The sequence below is a fragment of the Vipera ursinii genome (assembly GCF_947247035.1).
Source record: "Vipera ursinii genome assembly, chromosome: 7".
Lineage (NCBI taxonomy): Eukaryota > Metazoa > Chordata > Lepidosauria > Squamata > Viperidae > Vipera > Vipera ursinii.
In genome coordinates, this window is record NC_139521.1 from 66,761,304 (window position 1) to 66,776,397 (window position 15,094).

The 15,094-nt window shown below is 42.6% G+C and overlaps 1 protein-coding gene across 1 annotated transcript in view; it reads right to left on the reverse strand.

Annotated features, from left to right (window-relative positions):
* The window catches only part of ARHGAP24 (Rho GTPase activating protein 24), a 416,617-nt gene extending 403,269 nt beyond the window's left edge, over nt 1-13,348 (reverse strand). The window contains exon 1 of the mRNA XM_083367563.1: nt 13,116-13,348. The gene's annotated coding sequence lies outside the window, so the exon portion shown is untranslated. The remainder of the gene's footprint in view (nt 1-13,115) is intronic.
* Between the last annotated feature and the right edge of the window lie 1,746 nt (nt 13,349-15,094).

The following is a 15,094-nucleotide window of genomic DNA, read 5'->3' on the forward strand; positions in this document are numbered from 1 at the left end:
TTTGAATTGAGATTATTTACAAATGTACAATCTATTTTGGGCATTCATACTTTACATTTGTCCAGGCAAGCATTCGGACAGCTGCCTTGTTGGCAAAAGTATCATTTGTTGCCAGACTTAACGTGAGCTTTCAAAAATGGGGCTTCAAGCGCAGAAGACTACCTTGGCTCTTGAGCTTTGATTCATGCCATTTCTTTTGCTGGAAATTTATATGTTAGAAAGGCAGATATTTGCCTCAAGGGCAGAATATCATGTAAATGCACTGTTTTGCAAAAAGCAAATAAATGAGTCTGATTGTGAGGGGGGGAAGTCCAAAGTTATTATTTAATAATATGAAAAGCCATAGTGTTGTTCAAGCTGTGGACATCTCAAATGTCTAATTAGAAGGGGAAGGCTGTCAAAAAAATAAACATGTTTAGCCCCCGCTTTTTTTAAAACCTCTGTCACGTGACAAATATTTTTAAAAGGGCAGGATTTCATTTGCACAATTATAGCCACTCTCTTGGGATTATTATTTTTTTGAGCCTTGCTACCTGCTATCATCCCTAGTGATAAGCAACAAGAATTACACAGTGGAAGAAAAGTAGCATCTAAATATGGTGAACCTCACATGACACAGTAGAGATTTTACTGTTGCCTGCCAGTGAGTTTGCCCCAGTAGGCTTGTTTTTAGATTAAATATTTTTAATTAAAAGAGAGAGTTAAATGGGAAATTAATGTGCTTCAAGCAAGCTAGCTTCAACATTATATTAAAGAAAGCTTGCAAAGGCTACAGCTCAGGGCTTTGCTAAGCGTCACCTGCCCAAACAATGTGGTGCAAATTAAGTATATTTGGATTGGAGAGAGAATCCTGGGAGTTAATGGGAGGGGCAAAAGGCATTCTCATTGGTTGGGTCTCTGGCAAATAAGCATCCTGTTACTGGCTAGGCTCCCCATAGTTGCCATCTTGAGAATGGGCAAGCCCTCACTATGGCAACCACTCTGCTATCCTGTTTAAATCCCAAATGTGTCCATCATTGAAAAGGTGGCAGTAAACAAAAACTTTCAGGTTTTACTATCTGGACAGAGGTAGGGATGATAAACACCTTTTTGAAGGGAAAAATAGACCAGGGTGAGATTTTTAAAAGTCTAACCCACTGACCCCTTCCAAAATTAATTATGGTTCTAAGTTTCCAAAACTTGCCTAAATCAAATTGCCCACTCCCCCCACATTACACTTCCCAAGTTGTGCTGGCAGAATATGCATACAAAATCAAATGGCAAAGTAGTTTTTGGGTTTATTATGCTTCTAGCAGAACGGGAGATTCTTAGCTCCCCTGCCTCATTTCAGGGGCGCCAGTACTAGGGGCTGTCGTTAGGTTTTGCCGCCATTAACATGATTTTCCTGGGAAATATATAATGTAGTAGTCTTCCCTTTGCTTTCTACACCGCTGTGCATATGCTGTTCAAGTGGCTGCCACCACACCATGTGCTGTTCTTCTGAAGCTGTTCCAACCAATATGGTCTCCGCCTTCAGCTGATACTGGGCAGCCAGCGGCTACTCACCAGGCCTGTTGGTCCATGGGAGGTATTTGATTCTCTCCAACCTGCCATTACAGCATAAAATGGGTAAAAGGTAAAGGTAAAGGTTCCCCCGCACATCCGTGCTAGTCGTTTCCGACTCTAGGGGCCGGTGCTCATCTCCGTTTCAAAGCCGAAGAGCCAGCGCTTGTCCGAGGACGTCTCCGTGGTCATGTGGCCGGCATGACTAGACGCCAAAGGCGCACGGAACGCTGTTACCTTCCCACCGTAGTGGTCCCTATTTTTCTACTTGCATTTTTACATGCTTTCGAACTGCTAGGTTGGCAGAAGCTGGGACGAGTAACAGGCGCTCACTTTGCTACGCGGCACTCGGGATTCGACCCGCCAAACTGCCGACTTTCCGATCGACAAGTTCAGCATCCTAACCCACTGAGCCACCGCGTCCCTATAAAATGGGTAGGGGCCCCCCAATCCACCACCCAGGGACGCGTTCTGTAGGGGTTCCAGACTCCCTCTAAGAAGCCTGGCCTCTGACAAATCAGCCATCAATAGACACATAGACATTAACAACATCTGTAGATTATTCAAAAGAGACTGTTGAAAGAAAAATCTTCATTAGGGTCCAGCCCAAGCTGGGAATAAGCAAAAGAAGGTTGTAGAATGAGAAAGAAGGTTGTAGTTTATTGAAGAGGAGAGCCAGACAGAAAGATGGCTCTGGAAAAACTGACTACATATAGCAAGGTGTGATGGGTTTTTATATCTTCTGGGGCTCTTGAGGTTGTTTCCTGTTCCTGTTTGAGGCTTTGTATTTCCTGTGTCATGTACTTTGACCTGAGTATGAATGTGTCCTTTTGGTATTGGTGGGTTAATCCTATTATGTTTCCTGTCCTTAGAATTTGGCTGGGGGTATGTAGATTTTAGGTGCCTTGGTCTTCCTAATAGCTTCCTGGCTCCAACCTTCCTGAATGGATTATCACATCTGCATTTCTAAAAGCTGGCCTCTGCCTAGTTTCTGCTTGGGGGAGAGGGGCTGGGGCTGGTTTCTGGGAGCTGGTTTCTGTCTTTTTTAAAGATCTTCTCCATTATTCCTTTGGGGAAATATATTCTGCCTTTTTAATATTCCCCAAAATATTTCTTTCTCTGGATTCTTCCCACAAGACAATCAACTAGCTCCCCACCAGTAATCAGCACTCGGATCACCATAGATTAGCTCCAAGATCTCAGACTAGCAATCAAGTAAGTAATACCCCAATCAAGAAACTGCCAAAGAGCCATTTCTAAACAGCCCAATCAAAGAAACCCCCCCACACACACACACACATACACAGGCAAGACACCAGAATATAAACTGACAACAGACAGCACTCCTTACTAGCACTGATGATGTTACCTAGTTAGGGTAATGAAACGTCTGCAAGAAAACAAGCAAGCTCAGAGAGCACCAAGGGCCCCACCATCATAAATATATGCTGGTTGCCAAGCACCCAAATTATGATTATTATGACCGTGGGAATACTGCAAGGGTTAGGAGACAACCAGTTCTAAGTCTCTTTTTTAAGTGCCACTGTAAATTCAAATGAAGGGTTGCAATGAATCGAGGACTAACTATACTCTGGCCCTAGACTTTTTTGTTGTTGTTGTTAGCTGCGAAGTTGTGTCCGACCCATCGCAACCCCATGGACAACGTTCCTCCAGGCCTTCCTGTCCTCTACCATCTTCTGGAGTCCATTTAAGCTCACGCCTACTGCTTCAGTGACTCCATCCAGCCACCTCATTCTCTCTCATCCCCTTCTCTTGCCCTCAATCTTTCCCAGCATTAGGCTCTTCTCCAGTGAGTCCTTCCTTCTCATTAGGTGGCCAAAGTATTTGAGTTACAAGGCTCTAGACTAGACTATTATAAACCGTGTTTTCCTGCCTGAGAGCCCTACATGGTGTCCCCACATTCTATCTGCTGATTTTAAACACATTTCAGAGGACTAGTTTTTCATGGGGCTCAAGACACATCTCTCTCAGGGGAGTGGCATCATGGTTACTGGCCTCAACCACTTTCACCATTCAATGGAAGTGGTGAACAAAGACAAGACACATCTTCCCAAATGGAGGCTCTTTGAGTGTGTAAGAGGATATACACATCGAATGCTTTTGTAAGTTCATAAGTTCAGGTGAGCATATGTAGATATGTAGAATGGAGGTGCTAATAAATTTGCAGTTGACAGAACACGTGGATCACAGCTAGAAAAGCAAAAGGCAGATGTGCAGTTAATTACAGGCCAGTTTATCAGTTAAGTGAAGTTGTCCTTTCTCATCCTTTGACCATGCAATATTGAACAAGCTTCCCATATGTTTCTAAAACATATGCCTATAGCCATCGCTTTCCACATTTTAACTCACTTTTCTAATTACAGTGTGGGAACTGGTGACGGTATTTACAGAGCTGGATCAATATGCCAAAGGAATCCAACTTTAAAGCTTTAATCCGTTCAAAAGGTTTGTGAATCCACTATTTTAAAAAAATAGCCATTGTAAAATGTTGGGACTCAAGAGTTTTATTATGCCTTGAAGCTGATAGGTTGAGCTGTTGTTAATCATGTTCTCAGCCTATCACATACTAAAAATGAAATAACCCTAGGAAAAAATTCAATAGATTCTGGAGATTGCAGCATTGAAAAATCTTTTTAAAAAATCTTAAAATCCAATATAGGTGAAGGAGGAGCCTGTTGTTGTGGAGAAAATAAGAGAAAGGATTATTAGCTATGTTCACTACCTTAAATTATACAAATAATAAAGGAGGGCTATAAATAAATATATCTGCAAGGCAATCAAACCGGTCAGTCCTAGAGGAGATCAACCCTGACTGCTCTTTAGAAGGCCAGATCCTGAAGTTGCAACTCAAATCCTTTGGCCACCTAATGAGAAGGACTCACTGGCACTACAATAGATTACCCATCATAGACACATAGACATAAACAGTATCTACACACTATGAAAAAGAGACAATCTACAAGCTAAAAAAGGAACAAAAAGACCAAAACACCTCCCCACCAGCAATCAGCACCTAGATGAGTATAGATTAACTCCAAGATTAGCATTAGACCAACAATCAAGTAAACAATACCCCAATCAAGGTACTTCTAAAAAAAGCTAACAGTAAACAGTCCAACAAAAGGACACCTAAGACCACCCCCACCAAAACTGACAGGCAAGCCAAAATTAAGAACAAACCCACTCCTCATTAGCACTGATGATGTTACCTAGTTGGGTAATGAACATCTGCAAGAAAACAACCCAGCTCAGAGAGCACCAAGGATCCCTCATGTCAGGTTAACTTTTCTCTGGGATGGGATTTACTTGGTGATCATCAATTGCTTTTGTCATTCTATGAAGCCTTGGTGGAGCAGTGGGCTAATGCCTCCTTAAGTAACACCAGCTGCCTGCAATTAGTGCAGGTTCGCATCCCACAAGGCTCAAGGTTGACTCAGCCTTCCATCCTTCCAGGTAGGTAAAATGAGGACCCAGATTGTTGGGGGCAATAAGCTGACTTTGTAATAATGCCGCTTGGGGTGTGTGTGAAAGCCCTAATAAGCAGGCATATACATAGAATGAAGGCTACTGCTAAGCTTGTAAGCTGCCCTGAGTCTTCGGAGAAGGGCGGGATATAAATGCAATTAAAATAAATAAAATAAAATAAAAAATTCTTTTCCCAAGAAATGCTAGTATTGAACAATTTCTAATCCTAATTTTAGCCTGTTTGTAACTCACTGTTGCTTTTCTATTTATCATGCTTGGGATCAAATGATTCCACAGTATGTTTTTATTTATTTATTTTTTATTTTAATCCCATTTATATCCCGCCCTTCTCCGAAGACTCAGGGCGGCTTACACTCTAAGCACAAATCAATGTGCTTAGCAATAGCCTTCATTCTATGTATATGCCTGCTTATTAGGGCTTTCGCCCCCCCCCCCAAGCGGCATTATTACAAAGTCAGCTTATTGCCGCCAACAATCTGGGTCCTTATTTTTTTTATCATATTTTATACTCTGCCTAGGGCAAAACAGAAATGGCTGATAGTTCACTGAAAGAATAACAAATAAATAATCTGATCCTCTATTCCGGAAGAGAAGAATCCAGACCTTCTAAGAAAATCTTAGTAACTTGCACCAATGAACCAATCCACATACTCGTTTTACAGACTGATGTGTAAAAATAGTGAACCAACATAATGATTTCAAAGATTTCTGCAGGACGTTGTAGCGGGAATTATGGGACTGAAGTCCAGCCCATTGAGATGAAATCAGTTTGAGGACATGTCTGTTGGCAGAGGCATTATTTTTTTTCCTGGGGCAATGGCCCGAATCCAGAGGTCTAATAAAATACAAGATACATCTCACAAACCTGAAAACCCTCCCTTCCCGAAATAATTATCACTAGCTGACTGAGAAGAATGATGATGTGATTCAGTAGGAGGTGTTCGATATATACGCTGTTGGCATCCTTGTTCATGGAGGAACAGACATGGCAGTTGGCCCCGTGGATTATTCCTTGTCTTTCTAACCTTTACAGCTTCACGGATTAAGCTAGATCACAAACTTTTGATGCTCTCTAGTGCTCCTGGCTACACTTTTTTCTGTACAACTAACAAGGGATGACAGGTTACAGATTCCTGATTCCCGTGGACAATTAGCATCTCCTTCAGTCAAATGCTTCTCACATATTAATGCTACTCAGCCAGCATAACTAAATGTGGAAAGCGGGGAGAGGCAAGGCCAGGAAATCGACACACTGGGCTGATGCACTCTTAGGGGCAGATTCATTACAGTTGTGTTTTTCAACTCAGCTAGACCAAATTATGCAAATGTCTTTTAACCTGCCTTTCCTTTCGTTTGATGGCACATTTGCCACCTGCTCTCTTTTTCCGTAAGGCCAGTGAAGGGCAGGGGAGTTTTGCATAGAAAGGGGGGGGAATACCAGGGGTGGGGGGGAAGGAAAGGGGAAGTGGTTAATTCAGTAATCCAGAACCCCCTGCCGTTCAGGTGTCCTTTCACTGTTCTTTTTAGTCATTAACACTTTTCAAGGGTAACAATGCTTAGAAGGGAAAGGGGGTTTGCAGAGCTGAAATGCCAAGCAATAAAGATGCTGAGCATTTTCAGAATAGGTACCAGCAACGTAACCTATGCTTGTGCTTTAATAATTTGGGGGATAAAGCAGACTTCAGCAGGCTGACAAATAAATTAGTTAGGGTTGAGGAATCATGGGTCTGTGAGAAAAGGGGAAGGTCTGGCAAACTGCATGCAGTTTGGGCCACCTGCAATGAGCTACTTTCGCTTTTTATGTTCTCACAGCCTATTTAGAATGCCATAATAACCCCTAAGAGCAGAGCGTCCTCTGGGTTGATCTACAGCAGACTTCCTGCCATTGGGTATCCTCCAGAAACTCCATATCCCCAAGCTAGCAAAGACAGGTCCATCTGGAGGCATCAGGTTGGGGAAGGCAGGTTGAGAACTACGGGATTTTTCATGGGAAGGTGGCATGCAATGATTGCTCCAGAACAGGGGTCTTCAAACTTGGTCCCTTTAATGACTTGTGGACTTCAACTCCCAGAATTCCTCTGTCAGGCACGCTGGCTGAGGAATTCTGGGAGTTGAAGTCCACAAGTCATAAAAGGGCCAGGTTTGAAGACCCCTGCTCCAGAAGAAGCCTGAAGATTTTCCTGGCTGTTCTTGCTAGGGAAAAGCTCAGATTAGGTATAAAACATCTTTGTGGTTATCATGGTTTTTCCCCCCCCCCCAAAAAAGAAAAGCAAAATGAATGCTATTTTATTTATTTATTTATTTTAATTCCATTTATATCCCACCCTTCTCCGAAGACTCAGGGCGGCTTACAAGCTTAGCAGTAGCCTTCATTCTATGTATATGCCTGCTTATTAGGGTTTTCACACACACCCCAAGCGGCATTATTACAAAGTCAGCTTAATTGCCCCCAACAATGCCCTTTGGGATTACCTGCATCAGGAATTAGACCAGACATGTCAAACACAAGGCCCGGGGGCCGGATCCGGCCCATGAAGTGGTTTCATGTGGCCTGCAAAGCCATCCTGGAAACAGTGAGGGAACGGCCCCCACTGCCTTGGCCCTGGCCCAGAGACCCTCCTTCTGCCAGAGACCCTCAGATCTGTCCCACTCCTGCCCAGGCACCCATAGGCACCCTTGATGCGAATGATGTAGAGCTGGCCACGCCCGCCCAGTAGGCCATACGCACTCTAGCCACACCCATCCAGTAGGCCACGCCCACCCTGGCCATACCCACCCGGCCCCCTGAGGGCAACCACAATGCCAATGCGGCCTTCAATGAAATTGAGTTTGACACCCCTGAATTAGACTGTGAGACTGAAAGGGCTTTATGGGTAAGAATAGAAAATAGAATAGAAAATAGAATAGAATGCTTTGTTTGGCCATCTGTGATTAGACACACATGAAATTTGTGCATAAGCTCTCAGTGTACATGCAAAACAACCGAGTAATAGTAATTATAATATATGATACTAATAAGAGAAGGTAGTAGAAAAGATGTGAAGGGTAACAGTAATACAGCTCTACTACATGCGTAAATTTTCTTAGTGCTGTGGGAATTAGGTGTTCAGCAGAACGATGGCACAAGGGAAAAACTGCCCCATGTATCTGGTTATTTTGGCATGCAATGCCCTGTAGCTGGGGTCCCCAACCCCCAATCCTTGGACCAGTACTGGACCACAGCATGCCAGCAACTGGGCTACACAAACAAGCAAAGCCCCATCCACAAGATGCAGGCAGCACTCAAAACCACACCCCCTCTGGTTCATGGAAAAACCTCTCTCCACGGAACCGGCCCCTGGTGTCCCAAAGGTTGAGGGCCTCTGCCCTCCGAAGGGAGGAGGTGGAACCGTTTATGTCCAGGACGTGAGAGGTCTGTACTTATTTTCTCAGCCCTCTTTCTGAGCCCTACAATATACATTATTGAGTTTAAATGATATTCGCCCATCCTTGATACAGACAAAATCTGGCCATCATTATGTCTACTATCCTCATTGTTCATATTTATTCAGATTCCATGTCATTTGTTCCAAATCGGTGCCAGATATTTTTGGTGAGCATGCCACCCACAGTACAGATTCTGATAGCCTGCTTCCTCTGCTGCCATCAGCCAGCACAGAAAACTTCCCCCAGTCGTGAAAATACCGCACACCTAAAGTAAGTCATTTTTCAACACTCTTGCCTGACTTCCCTAGGCATGTTTATTTTTCTTCTGGCATCCTGTTTGAGTCTCTTCCAAATGAATGTGAAATAAAGAAACATATGAGAAGGTACTGGGGTGCAAGAGGTAGACCTTGCCCTGACTGATCAACTATCTAGGTCCCATAAAGTGGCAATCAGCTGCTGGGCAATCAGATCTCTTCCCGCAATTAAGTGATTCCTGACATTCTATTCTGGCCAGTCCTCAAAGGTGCCTAACAAAAATTTAAAAGGAGTTTTAGAGTTTAAAAGTTCAATCAACATTAACAAGTCAAGTAAAACAGAGGAACGTTTACAGATTTTCTAAACAGGGAGAGAATGAGAACAAGGGGAGTCGGTTAAGGTGCTGGCCTCGAAACTAGGAGACTGGGAGTTCTAGCTTTAGGCATGAAAATCGACTGAGCGACTTTGGGCCAATTACTAACAGAAGGTGAGTTCTAGTCCCGCCTTAGGCATGAAAGCCAGCTGGGTGACTTTGGGTCAGTCCTTCTTTCTCAGCCCAACCCACCTCACAGGGCTGTTGTGGAAAAATAGGAGGAGGAGGAAGAAGTATTATGTATGTTTGGCACTTTGAGTTACTTATAAAGTAACAAAGTCAAGATAAAAATATAATAAAATAAAATGAATAAAAGGGAGTGCGTTTCAAGGCTTGGGAGCGGCATAGGAGAACAATTCACTCCCACATGTCAGAAAAACAAGTATCAGAGATGGCAGAGTCATCTTCTAAAGAGCCTCTCTTGAAGCTCTGAAGAGCCAAACAAGTTTGTAATGGAAATGGTGGCCCTATGCTTATAGGTGTTTCCAGTGCTTTTTTTGTAAAAGAAAAAGGTGCCGGAACTCACACATGTCATACAACCCGCTTTGCCTACCCTACAAGGTTCCATCCAAAAAAGGTGCCGGAACTCCGTTCTGAGCGTTCTATGAGGAAAAAAGCCCTGGGTGTTTCAAAGGCTATGAGTCAACTCTTTCCCAATCAAGCTTTACATTGGATGGTTACATAGATATGGTGACGAAGTTTTGTTGTGTGGTGCAAAAATTTAGAAGGAATCTCATCTCATTCTTGGATAAAGTGACTAAACTAGTAGACTAGCGAAATGCAGTGGACATAGTATACTTAGATTTTTTTACTTAGATTTTTTTTCTACCTAGAGCTGCAGCTTACAAAAATCTACACTTAATAAAATGTGATAGTTGGAAACAATGCTTCCAACTTTCTGAAAAAGCCTTTGGCAATAATATGGAATGGCTCCCATAGCCACCTTCTTTGCGTGTGTTTTGTTTTGACTTCTTCATCTATTCTTCTGCTTGATATTTCCTGGTGGTCTCCCCTCCAAATTCTGATTGCCTATTGGAGATCTGTCAAAGTTAGCCTAATGCTGCCATCTGCTGGAAATTACAGGACAATATCAGACTTCAGATCAGTGATTCTCAACCTTGAAGATGTGTGGACCTCACCTCCCGGGATGACCCTGCCGGTCCACATATCTTCAAGCCACCAAGATGGAGCAGCTCTACTTTAGATTATGCCTAGCAAACAACTGACAGCTAGTAGAGAACTTTCAGTGTAGACTTCATGTGATCTTCTGTATTCTGAACAGCAGTTAGTATAGTTGCTGCATTTACTGCCTATGCCATTTTATAAACTTTTCAATGTCAGCTCCATGTGTCATGCACCACAATAGTAAAATTGCCTTAGATCACAGAAAGCTGATTGTAGATACCTCCATTAGGAAAGGCATATGCAAAATACACTCCAAATGCGTCTGTAAATAGGTATTGTATACAGTAGATTTAGTGACTGTTCAAAGTTAGGGCAGCCCTGAAAACAGTGACTTATAGCCATTTTTCACACTTAAGACTGTTGCAGCATCCCCATGGTCATGATCAAGGTCTAATCAAAAATTAGATGCTTAGCAACTGACTCATATTTATGACGGTTGCACTGTCCCAGGGTCACGTGATCCCCTTTTGTGACCATCTGACAAGCAGCATCAATGGGGAAGCCAGGATCACTTAACAACCATGTTACTAACTTAACAACTCCAGCGAATCACTTAACAACCGTGGCAAGAATGGTCATAAAATGAGGCAAAACTCACTTAACAAATGTCTCACTTAGCGACAGAAATTTTGGGCTCAATTGTGGTTGTAAGTTGAGGACTACCTGTATTAGGAAAAATGTGCACCAAAAGACCCAGGATGGAAACAAGGTTGGACAAATGAGAAAGTCAAAAAAAACTCAAGCATGAGAGCTTCACCAATGTTTTCCTGAGCAAATAGTCTTCCAGGAAAGAACCATAGAGTAACCTTGGAGTAAAGACCTTGGAGGAATGGGAAACAGTCAATGTAAAAGTTATTTTGTGGGCTGTATATATATATATATATTTTATAACGTTGCCACATTAAAACACAAACAATTACGCCATTCGCTATTTATTCTGGTGTTGGGCGGAGAAATTCTGTGTTTTTGGAATGGAAGCTGGCTTTTAAATTTCTTTGAAGGTGGGGGAGGAAGAATTTGGAGGAAATTTTCAAAGTGTGGTGGGCTAACCATAGAAAATATGCTTGAGGAGATTCATTCACAGTAACTATATTGTCACCACCCTACCCCTTGAAAAAATGTTGGAGAATATCTCATTCACAGGTTTTAAGGTGGGCTTTCAAAATGCCACCGGTCTCCAGCTTTCGTATAAGCCTCCCACATACTTTTTCAAGGATTTCCTCATTGTCTGAGGAAGGGAACACTTTCACCCCATAACAGAAATGCAACATTAAAAAACAAGACACCACGGGTAGAAATCAGTCATGTAAAACCCTATAACTTGTGTTTCAATCTCAAGCTCATGTGCAAATCTATGCACTCCCAAATAGTCGCTTTGATCAAACTGCAGGTAGTCTTCTACCATTGAGCCCCAAATTTTTGTTGCTAAACGAGACATTTGCAAAGTGAGTTTTGTCCCCCCATTTTACCATCTTTCTTGCCATATTTGTTAAGTGAATCTGGCTTCCCCATTGACTTTGCTTGTCAGAAGGTCTCAAAAGGTGATCACGTGACCCCCCCCCTGGACATTGCAGCTGTCATAAATATGAGTCAGTCACCAAACTTTAAAATTTGTGGACTTCAACTCCCAGAATTCTCCAGCTAGCACGGCTGGCTGAGAAGATTTGGGAGTTAAAGTTCACAAGTCTTGACGTTGCCAAGTTTGAAGACCATTGGACTAGGACAGGGGTAGGCAACCTTGGCTCTTTTATGACTCGCGGACTTCAACTCCCAGAATTCCTGAGCCAGCTATGCTGGCTCAGGAATTCTGGGAGTTGAAGTCCGCAAGTCATAAAAGAGCCAAGGTTGCCGACCCCTGGACTAGGAGATGCTCATGATCCCTTCTAACTCGTTAATTCTACGGGTCTCTTCAGTCATTTGGCCTACAAATTTATTTCTCCTGAAAGCAAAATAGAAGTCAAATAGAGCTGAACAAGAAACTTGAAAGATATAGACAGAACCATACCATCACATAGTAGAGAAAATCAATGCCATACTCACACACGTTTGCCTGATAAAAAACCCACTGTACGTTTTAGAACCGAGTAAACATGTGTTAACTGAATTGTCAGAATACATGAAAACACTTTGAAGGAGTTCATGAAAACCTTGACATTTTGTTTCCTAAAGAGAAGTCTTCTTTGAAAAGATTTATCTCTCAGCACACTCAACGTTTAGCTAACCGCATCTCAAAACCTAATCTTACCTTAAACAGAAAACTCTCTCCTTTAAAAAAAAAAGTAAATAATTTGTCTCTACAAATAATTTGTAGAGATTTTGGAGAGTTAATTCAAAAAGAACGCATTTGGTGTCAGCATAGAAGACTTGGGAGCGTTTCACAATTTTCACAACTTCTGCCATTATAATTGGAGGAATTATCAGAAAACCAATCGTAGTGATGCTGAAAATGCTTGAGACTTTTCCTACAGGTGTTGCTTTGGGAAAAAGAACATGCTAAGGATGAGGCTGAAGAAGTAGCAAGTCTTTTTAATTTAAGAAATTTAGGACAGAAGATTTTATAGATTTCTCCCCACCCCCTGCAGTTTAGATGTGAACTCCAATTTTAACTTTCAGAGAAGACAAAAACCAAGTAGCCTCACTACTCCGTTTCTTTCATCAAAATGTAGATCACCCTAGAGAAGCCTTAAAAGTCCTACTGCAACTTCTCCAAAATTACATTAGAAAGAAGCTGTTGTATCCACAGTGAGGGAGTTCAGCCTGCTGGAAGATCATATTCTTTTGCTGGTATTCGGTCACTTGAAGCAAATGGTATTTTAATGCCACTTACCGTGTTCCTAGCAGCTGAACTGATCCGCGCCGGCACTAATTCCAAACCAGAGCCTTCGTTTCAAAGATGAAAAAAGCAGAACAGAAAAAAAACACCCTCTCCAGAATGCCAGATCACATTCAAATCAAAGTGAAGGTCCCTGCAACTCCAGTTTCAAAAAGGAAACGCAGACGGGCTAAATAAGGCTGGCACTGTTGTGTAAAGTTGTTGGTTCCTCCTGTTGAACGCTGACACCAAACGTCAAACTCTCAATTGCTGAGCTCCAGCTGTACTTGAATGAGTGAGGCTCGGAATTCACAGCTGAGGCGGGTCCAAAATGTGTTAAGATATAGCACAACATGCTAGTAGGTGGGCAAGGCCAATCTCCACCACCCACCCACCCCTCCTTCCAAGCAGGTTTCAGGTTTCACACAGCAACTGGTAGCTTTGCAGCAAGCAAAAGCTGTTGGCTCTGAGCTGAAGGGAGTCCCTTCTTAGCCAACAGCTCATTCCTCAACTATCTCCGGACCCCTGCATGGTATGGCCCCTCCTTCCCCCGGGCCATGTGGGAAGTGCCATGCGGAAACATTATCCTGCTTTTCTTTCCTTACAGCCTGGTTTCTCTGGATGAAAGTGAATTGGTATGCAATGTTTCTTTCCCTGAAAAAAGAAGAGTTTTGTGGGCAATGCCGATGCACGAGTCTGGAGTGCTCAATTACAAGGTGACCAAAGGCCATTGGATCATTTCTGAGCCTTCCAAGAGCTTAAGTTTACTTTCTAAAGATAGTAATAGGCACAAGATAGTTATAGGCATATAGATAGGCGTAAGATAGGAGCCCCTCCAATAAAGGAAAATCTTTGTAGCTTAGGACTGAAATGAGAGGTCCTTGCTGTTCTCTGAGCTTAGTTGTTTTCTTGCAGCTCTTTCCCCCCCACCCCACCCCCAGATGGAGAAGGTGGAGGTCTAGGGAATTTTCAAAGGGATGGAGAGAGGCATACCAGAAAGCCACAACACCAGCATTAGCAACCTCCTTCATCTCCATCAGTTAATTTAGCTGAAAATACCAGCAGGACATCTTCAAAATAAGCAAGGAGAAAAGAAATCTCTCTAAAAGAGAATCCACCTCTTGACATGTCCTGTCCAGACCATGTTTATCATGATTGAGGGATTCTGCTGCTTCTTTAGCCCACCTGAACTGGTAAATGCAGAGAAAACATCATTAACATATATATATTTTTCTGTTACTGCAGTTAGAAAAGAAAAGTAGCAGAACACTTGTCAATTTCATCCGTGGGATTTTTTTTTAAAGTCCATCTTTTTTCTGTTCCATTAATGAAGAAGGGTATTTTTTTTTTTGTTTTAAAAAGGCACAGTTGTATGAAGTTGTATGAAGAGATATCAGTGGAGTGACACCGGAAGAGAGAGACAGCCTTTACCAACTGAAACGCAGCATGGGAACTGTTATGTATTAAGCTTTATTGCAACACCTAAAGCTGTGTATAAGAGTCACCACCAGGAGGCGTTGAACTGTAACTGTTTTGGCGGGAAGCACTTTGGCGGGAAACAGAGGTTCAAACCGATTGGTTGGTTGAGTACCTGGCCAGGTACTGGCCAGGTATATATAAGAGTGCAGGTAGCCCCTATTCCCCAGTACAGTCCCTTCACCTAATAAAGAGCTGCTATGCTGTACTCATCGTCTCGGCGTCCTTCCTGCTCTCCAGAACCCACAACAGGAACCAGAAACACAGCATGGGAACCAGACAATGTGACTTGAGCTGGTCCAAGATAATAATAATAATAATAATAATAATAATAATAATAATAATAATAATAATAATAATAATAATAAGAAGAAGAAGAAGAAGAAGAAGAAGAAGAAGAAGAAGGAGAAGGAGAAGGAGAAGGAGAAGGAGAAGGAGAAGGAGAAGGAGAAGGAGAAGGAGAAGGAGAAGGAGAAGGAGTAGTTGGAAGGGACCTTGGAGGTCATCTAGTCCAACCC